We start from the raw sequence: 9454 nt of genomic DNA on the forward strand, positions 1-9454 counted from the left end.
AAAGCCGTGTTCCGAGACACCTTTTTTTTTCGCTTGGCCTCCGACATTTACGTCTATTCAACGTCTTCCCTCCAAATGAAAGATGACAGAGCACTGAAATATCAATCCACCAGTATAAACTGATTTAGTGTTCCGTTTTATTGTGTGCGCATGTTCCTTTAAAGCGGCATTTTAACAGCGAAGCTGAAGCTATCGGTTAACTTGTGCTCCGTCTTGCAAAACTCCTCAGGTGGGTATGCGCGCCACAGGAATTGGGAAAGCCCCACTATATACCAAATGCAGCGGATGCGAGCGTTAAACGGAAACTGCTCGACGAAGTGGAGCACATGAAAGAGAAAGAGATAGAAATAATTATAAAGAGAAAATAGAGAGCGAGAAAGAGAGAGAGAGAGAAAGAAAGTGATAGAAAGAAAGAGAAAAATAAAGGAAATATAGACATAGAAAGAGAGAAAAATAGATATAGAAAGAAGCCGACACGAACAAGAGATAGAAAGAAAGAAAAAATAAACATAAACAAGGAAGGCCACCCGGCTGCGTTCTTCCTTCACGCTTGGCGCCACTATATATAGTGCGAAGTTGACATAATATTTTCTTATTCTGTCGGTGCAGCATAGTCGATGCAACCACCGAAATGCGGTCGCCGCGAGGCCGAAAATGCCAATGGCCAATGTCGAATTGCGCCATGTTGTCGAATACGCCATTTTGTCAGTTCTGATTGGCCCACTGGGCTGCTATGGCCTCTCTGATTGGCTGAAAATGCCGCCATTACGAAATATGACGCTATATGACAGCATTCCGATAGCACCCCGGCCCACAGCCCGTGCGGGAATCGAACGCACGACTGCGCGCTCCGCAGAGCGATATATAGCCGCGTCGAAGTGCTGGACGAACCTGTGCAGAAGTACTTGCATCCGCTGAGGGAGAGACGGAGGAAAAATGAGGTCGTATAAACGCGGCCTCAACTGTTCAACATGACAATGGGCGCGTCGGTGTGGGCGTCGCCATCGTTCATGCGCAGTTGCGAAATTCATGCCAATGCCGCAGCTGCAAGCAGTCTCCAGCCGCACTCACCGTTCGGCCCTTCTTTCGCGGGGAACGTAAAGAGAGCGCATATATAATACCGCACAATTGTCGTCAATAGGCGTCGCTCTTCTTCTTCTTTTTTTTTTTTAGTTTTCTGGTGCTTCCATATATTGGGCGAACGTACAATATTCTTGCGCTGCGATTATTCAGCGGTGTTGTGTATATTTTCGCAATCTCGTTTTATAATGACGAGCGGAGGACGTATTGCGAGGTGACGGCGGTGAACTGAACATGACGCAATACAATTCGCTCATTTCCCCTCCTGTTTATACGCATGCGCACGCGACGCCTTCCCACAAGCAGGATGCGATCGTGCAAAATCATCGACGTGTAATAGTTACAAGAAAATTCGACGACGCAAACCACCGAGAAAAGAAGGCGAAAGGAAAAAGCGTCATCCAAACAAAGCTTGCACTTCAGGCGGTACCAATCCATTCTTGATGTGATACGCCAGGTATCTTGCGCGGCAAGTAGCATGGGCAATAAGCGCGACTAGTAAGCAATCGTCGTCGAATTTTCTTGTAACATGCACCAACTAGCCCAACAACAAGTTTTACTGACGTGTAATAGTCTTGTAGTTTTTAAATTATGTTAAGTAAATAAATAAATAGTTCCCGATTTACAGGGTCGACCTCATTTAAGGTGATCACACCAGTTTTCAAGAGATCATAGAAGCTGATGTTTGGTACGTAATTCGAAAACTTATTATTGCGTTTATCGACACCGCGATTAGACGTCATATAAGGAACGCTTCACTCGTGAGGCAGAATAAACTCTCTAGCTTTACCGGCTTGAATACTAATGAGGTGTACACCTTAGATGTTGTCGACACTGTACATTGACGCTCCCTGCATGGATAACGGAGATCGCACGACGTATACAAGCGGAAATACCACGTCCCAACTACGTCCGTGCACAGTTTCGGGGACAAACATAGGACATTTGCCGAACGTGCAGTATCGGATATGTCCTACCACGGACGTCCTGAGTATATTATTCGTGCACCTTTCTTTTAGCTTCCGTTAAAGTAGTTGCCCTCCGAGAGGCTGTTATAATTTATGTTTAATTCCTCGTATGGAAAATTCATTTTCATCTTATATTCGAAATATTTTCATTTTTGCATCCATTGAGAAAACGTTTCTTATTTTCCTCGGACTCTTCCAACGAAGGCGGTGTGTCCCTGCGCTGAAGCTAGCCCCCCCCCCCCCCCCCCCCCCCCCGCCGCACCCCCTGATGGACAACCCTGCGCGCACGCCTGCGATAGAAGGCACACGATATCGCACAAATCTGTGTTGCTCTGGGACAGAATAGCTGAACGACGAGTGCTATATTTAAACACTTTCTTAATAACACTCGGCGCTTTCCTTTTTGTATGCATAGAAAAACGCCTCGAGGAATATTCACATCGACAGACCACGAGTACATATGTCTCGAACAGCGGGCAGATAGCAGTTATAATTAACTAATTGATTGATGAAACTTATCTAATTGATGAAACTGCGAGAAAAGTCGTAGCGAACCCCGTGGCGCGTGAATTCATCGTTTTGAGTGCTCGTCGCCAAATCTCACCGCTTTCCGGTACAGCAGGTTTATATTGCACGCACACATGTCCATTTGCGAGACGCCATATGTGGATGGCTCCTCCAACAGGTCATTTTGGTTGTGATATATATCACTGCATGTTATGTGTAATGCCAGCATCGTTCGCACCCGCATGAGTCAACGTTAGCCTTATGCGCAGCCTTATGCGCAGTAAAAAGGTCTTCGCCCTCACGTTGAAGAGGAAGAAAAACGTTGTTATTCTGTGTAATACGCATGAGGGAGGGGAGGCTAATCATCTAAGGAGTGCGGGAAGTCAGTCCCATATCTTTACTCAGCTGGAGGTGTCCTTTCATGGTTAGGGTTATCGCCAACATCGGCGTAGCCTGGAGGGCTGGCGGGTTCAACCCACCCCACCCTGAATTTTTTTCAGCTTAGCATGCGTATAATGTCCCTGCGCACAGTGGACACCCAGGCAACACGGCCGCTCACACCCAAGCCCGAGCACTCGTCAACCGGGCTCAAAGCGACCTGCCTTCGCTTCGCGGTGCCAGGGATCGACTCCTCAGCTACCACGACATCACACTCTTTTACCGAAATTCCCGCCTAACGTATCCCCCACCACATAAATCTCTCTCCAGAAGTGACCAGGTTTTGTGGCGCAGACTTCAAACGGCCACAGTCACGACTCCTTTCCTTCTCTCCCTTATTACGCATGGCGAAACTTCTCCTCATTGCAACTTGTGTCCGAGCACCAGAGCCGACTTCAATCACGTCTTTGTGAATTGCCCAAACAAACCCAAGCCCCCGTGGCAAGGGTCAGAACACCAGGAGCGATGGGAGGCTGCTCTGCGCAGCTCACAACCGGAGTTGCAGCTCCGGACAGTGGGCTGGGCCAGAGGGGTCGCCGAAGCACAGAAGTGTCCGGCCACCTAGAGCGGCCCGAGGGCTCATCGTCGTCCTGCTTCCGCTTCCGCCCCCCCCCCCCCCCCTTCACATGATTCTTTCACGAATCAATAAAGTTGTTTACCTACCTACCTACACGCACACATACAACCACAAGTTCTGGCAAATGTGAAGTTTTCCACAGACGCACGCCCGAACATACATCATGAACATACATAATGTTATTTTTGAATCCGTTGCGAAACACTTTTTGTCAGGCTCGTCCGAAATGGAGGACCCCGCGCACTCCTATGGTCGTATGATATGGCGCTGTTTCCATCGGCTTCAAAACATTTGTCCCGCTTTGTTTCTCGTTTTGACGGCGCTGCCAATGCTCTAGAACTTCATATATCCTCACGAGAGGCGTACAAACCACACGTTCTGGCAAACGTCAAGTTTTCCACATGAAGGCATATATTGAGCACATAGCACGGAAACGCCCGACAGAGGCGTAGGTTACTATTTGCCGGGCAGTGACCGGCGGCGTCAACACGAGTGATGCAGAAAATCATCACGTGATGACGGCACATGACGTCACAGTCGCCGAGACGTGTGACGTCATCATGACGTTACTATGGACATCGCATAACGTGAAGTCACATAATGACGTCATCGCGTGGCATCGTCGCTTATTCAAAGGTGGGTCGATCACGGAGGCCGTGGAAAACCAGGTGAAGTGCCGAAAGCATACAATGCCACCGATCCTGGAGGTATAGTGCAGAACCACGCCTGTGCAGAAATCTTACGGAGGGAGCGGGGGGGATCAATATTGGCCTCGAGGCCCACCACTGGAAACGCCGGCGCCACCATCGGCGTGACGTGCTTGGCAGGATCACGTGGTCTCAGCGGCCGCGTCGGCTGCTTGTGGCGCACTGCCGCGTGCTTTGAAAACGAGTTTCAAGTCCCACATGCGCTACGGTCTGTTCAAATTCGGAAGTTTTCTCTCATTTTTTACTCAATTGAAACCATTGTAATAGAGTGGCTCCCTCCGAAGGCGATGAACATGGGGCTCTACCGCTCGGTGCCGCAGTGCCGCGCTTACGCAAAGGAGCCCAGTGTCAGCCTGCACCGGTAACCGCGGGACAAGAAACAGCGTGAAGCATGGGTTGTAAAGCTAAGAAACGGCAAGTAGCCATCCGCTACGAGTCCTGTGTGCAACAAGCACTTCCGCGACGAAGACTTTTGTTACTGCGTCGGGCCTGCGATGTTCGGTGAGTAGCAGACAGCCCGCCCTGAGACGATGGCTCGCGCGCGCTTCCCGCCGGCAAATGAAGCTTATCTGCCACAGGACGGTAAAAGCGCAACCTTTTACCACGTGCGATGCCATCTCAGAACCCTCCAATGCGACATCTTGATCGTCGGCCCCGTTCTCAGCGTCCACAAAATCGGCTGCAGATGCGCAAGTCATTGTTTAGATACGTTGAATTAAAAAACACACAGGGTCCCTTATGCATTCGCTAAAGATGACAAGAAGGCGAAAGCCATCTTCTTCTTCTTGTCAGTCGATGTACTGATTCTCCCGCGCCCCCCTCCAAAAGCGTTCTGCACCTAACGCGGTTTTGCACGGCCTCCGTGACCGATCACAGAGGCAATGCAAAGTGACCATGACGTATGAATACATCATCATGTGACGTCACATTATGTGACGTCATAATGACGCTACATATTTTGGCGATCTGTGACGTCATGATGACGTCATATGGTGACACCATCACGTGACGATTATTTTTTGCATCACTCGTGTTGACGCGGCCAACGCGGGACGCCGACGGGCAACCTTCCCATTTGATGAGGCATGCACTGCTTCATAAGCTACATAAATTCTGCATTGCCTCCGTGATCGGCCCACCGGCCAACCCCATGTATTTTCTTGGAGCCTCATTTATTTACGTGGGAAAGATGCCACCCTGTTGGCGTTAGACACGACACTGCTGCCAAAATTGCTGGGGTACACGCCAAATAATTACTATCCTGTTTTGCGGCTCCTGGTTGCTGCAATACCTTCTATTTTATTCACCGCTATTTCAAGTTCATGTGGGTCCTAGTTCACAGCCGACGTTTGCAGAACAAGTCCGGCAAACGTTACTATATTTTCTTTCTTTTCCTAGGCGTCGCATGCTACTACATGCTCGGTCTCGTGGACTGGTTCTCCTTCCACCAGCAATCTCGAAGTGGGGAAGCTTTGGTCTATGAATTTGTTGATGACAGAGAGCGGCAAGTTCACTGGAATGCAAACGGAACGATAATTAAGGGGCATTTAAAAAAGGCGTCGCATTTGCTCACGTTTTGTGTGAGCACCAAGCGAAACGAATGCGCTGAATAAAGAAACAGAAGCAGCGGCATTTGCCCACTGAGAAGACCGATCAATACGCAGTGCGTGACAACTTGTCGAATGATATTGAAACGTACCCGAATTTAGACCGAAAAAGAAAAAAAAACACTGAATCGTCGGGATGGCAGATCACAACGTTGCCATGCGCACCGAAGCCGCAGTTGTAAGGAAATTGTTTTTGAACTGCTCTGATAGCGTCCGCGCAACAGTAGTTGTTTGTTTACTCACAAATTCTCATATTTTGCGGCCTAAAGTTCACAGCGCGGTGCCAAAACGCGCTCGTAGCGAAAGCGAAACCATCAGTACGAACATACATGCAGACGCTCATACATGCAGAGGCACCGTCAGTGGTCGCGAACCCGTGCGATCGCTGGCTTGAGGCTTCTTTCTGTTATGCTCCGTTTGGTTATACAGGCAGTCTACTCTAACGAGATATTTCACATAGTTTGCACTCAGCCAGCGACTACCTTTCACGCAAGAAGCCGGTTCAGGGGTCTCCAACGTCGTGACAGCGTGAAGCGGGTGCTTGGTTTTCTGCAAAGAGACAGCGACTGTAGACTATCTTGTGCTTTCAGTTCGTTGAAAATGATTATTTTGACAGTAAAGAACACAGTTCATTTCGAAAGTACTTACAGAAATGCTCTGGAGGGCTTCCGCGAGGTGTTTTTGTAGAGCGCCGACAGCAAAACCTATGGGGAGCGCGCCGGCGGTATCCTGCCTAGCACGCAATCGAGGCGCGTCCGATAGAGGGCGACTCCGTAACTCCTCGAGGCCAATATTGACTGAGAAGAAGGCTTTCGCCTTCGAGTCGTCTCAGGCGAATGCATACGGGACGCTGTAAGTTTTGTATTCTTGTTGTACGAGAATCCTGCAAACGCTTAATTAAGATAATGTTTGGAATGTAATAAGTCAGGTGAAAGCAAATATGCCGCGTGTTCGTTTCGTTTGTCCAAGTTATCTTCGCGCTGCCGATCACGTTCAACAAGTCACATCTGCAGAACTTGAAGACTTTATATACGGGATGAACACAGCTTGCGTGATAGCTTCCGTTATATAATTGTGAAAATAAAAAATACAGAACAAAAATTGACAATGACTGGTTCATTCACAGGTGATTTACGAGGCGAGTACTTCGTGCGGTGCGTGAAGGGAGGGGAAAAAAAAAGATAGATGCTCACGTGATAAATGAATAGCGCAGCTGCGTCTTTTCGGCCTTTTCCAGCATATTCACGTCAGTTGATTTCAGACTAAGCAAGAAGGCGATAGCTGGAGCCACGACGTTCAACGGACGATTTTAATTCGACCCCTCACGTGTGCTGCTACAGCTCATACACAAGTTTGTTCCAAGCCTCATTACGAAAGCCACGCGAAGCGCATGCATGCTGCCGCGCTCCAATCACACAGGCAGATCTTCCGTTATGTATGTATAATTGGTTCCTGAGCGTGAATGCGAAGGTCCTTCCTGCGGAAACGCTAATGCGTGTGAGCACGTACAACGCCCGTGCCGTACGTCAGTTGAGTCAAAGCTGTAAATTAAAACAGCTTCAAGCCTGGAGTCAGAGGCGTGTGCACGAAGGGGGCGGCCCCCCCCCCCCCCAATCTCCTAGGGGGTGGGGGGGAGGTCTGCGTCATATGTTTACTCAGTTATGGTCACGCAGGTTTTTGAGGATAATGGCGGCTGAAGGCCCCTGATGTTGCATTCCAAGAACTGTTTACTTACCATGTCTACTTCAGGAAAACCAGTGACCAAAGGCAGGCAAATGTTGGAAGCACGTCATCGCTTCATTCTTTTTGTCATTGTAAAGCATGTTGTCCTTATGGACTCGACCAGCGAAGGAGTGGGTGGGACGCTGCGATTAGAGTTACTGTATATGCTACCTTTAGGTAAAGGTAGCATATACAGTAACTCTAGCTGCGATCAAACTTTGGCGCCCTCTAATGGGGAACCCTGTGCACGCCTAGGCCTGAAGTTCAACAGCTTCAAACCTGACCTGAACGTCTCCTTCCACTGAACTTCAACAGTTAATTCGGCAGAACCGATCAAACGAATCGGCTTAACTGCTTAAAAATTGAGCCATATTAACGCACTTCGCGTATCTGGAAACCTTCTGCATCTTCACGATAGACCACACATGCGTCAGCAGTAGGACCGCACGGCGACGGCGTAAGTGCGCCCCGAGAGGCCGTAAGAAAAAACAAACGGGTGCCGCTTCAAACAGTTGCCCTACGTACCACTGTCGCGTGCATTTATTAGCTGTAGTTAAAATGCAGGCGCTCCGTGCACGTCAGTGGAAAGTACTGGAGACGGAAGCCATGACATTTCGGCAGGGTTGACATTTCGACCATAGGTCGGCAAGCTCACTCAGTTGATTCGAGTCATTCGAAGTTTTATCTCAGAGAGACCCGTGAGTCTGAGTCCGGCGGAGTAAAATCCTGGCGAGTCTGAGTGAGCCGGATTGAGCGGAATTTTGGCCAGACTGAGTCAGAGTCAGGCCTAAGCAAAAGTATATTTTTGAGTGAGTCTGGGTGAGTTCCACTTATTTTGCTGACCCATGTTCCAGACTGATAAAAAGAAGGGTATTTTTAGCTGTGCTTATGGGACACAACGGCGCCAGCTGGGTTAACTTTCTGTGATGACAACTCTGTGTGGAATGCCCAGTTTCGGTAAACTTTGAGGACCCTTTATGTAAACTTATGAACTGTGTGAACGCACAGTCAGCTAGAACCTAGTTGTTGATCGTCGCCCACTGCCACTGTACGCGAATGGAGCAAGCGCACATCTTACTCCGGCGGGGTCTGGCTCGGCGACATGGTCGAACGGACCCCTGCAACTGCCTTTGAATGGACTCTGGGGTCCTGCCTGTATAATAAATTAATAACCAGCCATTATGTGTACGTTACACAATAAAACTGATTGACTGATTGATTGAAGTTGGCACTGAGTAATGTAGCGTCGGCGCAAGCGAGCGCCGTTACAAGAGCACAGCGAGAGGCGCGCGCTACGCACCTGACCTAAGCGAAGAGGAGCGTACGCAGATGCAGCCGGCGCCAGCGAACGCGCGCGCGATGCGAGCGCTGCAACGAGAGCGGAGGGAGTTGCACACACTACGCACGGACGCATCGAGTGACATCACCCTTTTCCTTACCCTCAAATGAGACAACTGGTACAGCAAACTAACTGTAGACTACTGTTGTACATGTACCTACACTCCAAACCCCGTATTCCTAGTTTTATTTGCAGCAAAGCTGTAGGCATTCTACAGTATTATGAGATAATTAATTAATCCTAATTAAGTATTACCCGTGGTAAGTATAATCCTTTCTAGCCCAACATTTGCGTACTACGCTCCCACCAAACGTAACCTATGTTCACTTACGGCAGACCTATAGGCGCCATAAGCGCTTTCAGGGTGTAAGTGACCCTTTTTTTGATTAAATATGCACATGGATAACTAACCTTTTTCTTTACTCAACTTAATCATCATTAACCTGTCTATCTTATACAACCATTAAACCCATTATTAATTTTTGTTTTTTTATTCTTCATAGAGTCGT

At 48.7% G+C, this 9454-nt stretch overlaps 1 protein-coding gene across 1 annotated transcript in view; it reads left to right on the forward strand.

Annotated features, from left to right (window-relative positions):
- LOC119397585 (uncharacterized) overlaps positions 1–9454 on the forward strand; it is a 191153-nt gene that overhangs the window by 19577 nt on the left and 162122 nt on the right. The window lies entirely within an intron of this gene.

Source organism: Rhipicephalus sanguineus, chromosome 6, assembly GCF_013339695.2.
Source record: "Rhipicephalus sanguineus isolate Rsan-2018 chromosome 6, BIME_Rsan_1.4, whole genome shotgun sequence".
NCBI lineage: Eukaryota > Metazoa > Arthropoda > Arachnida > Ixodida > Ixodidae > Rhipicephalus > Rhipicephalus sanguineus.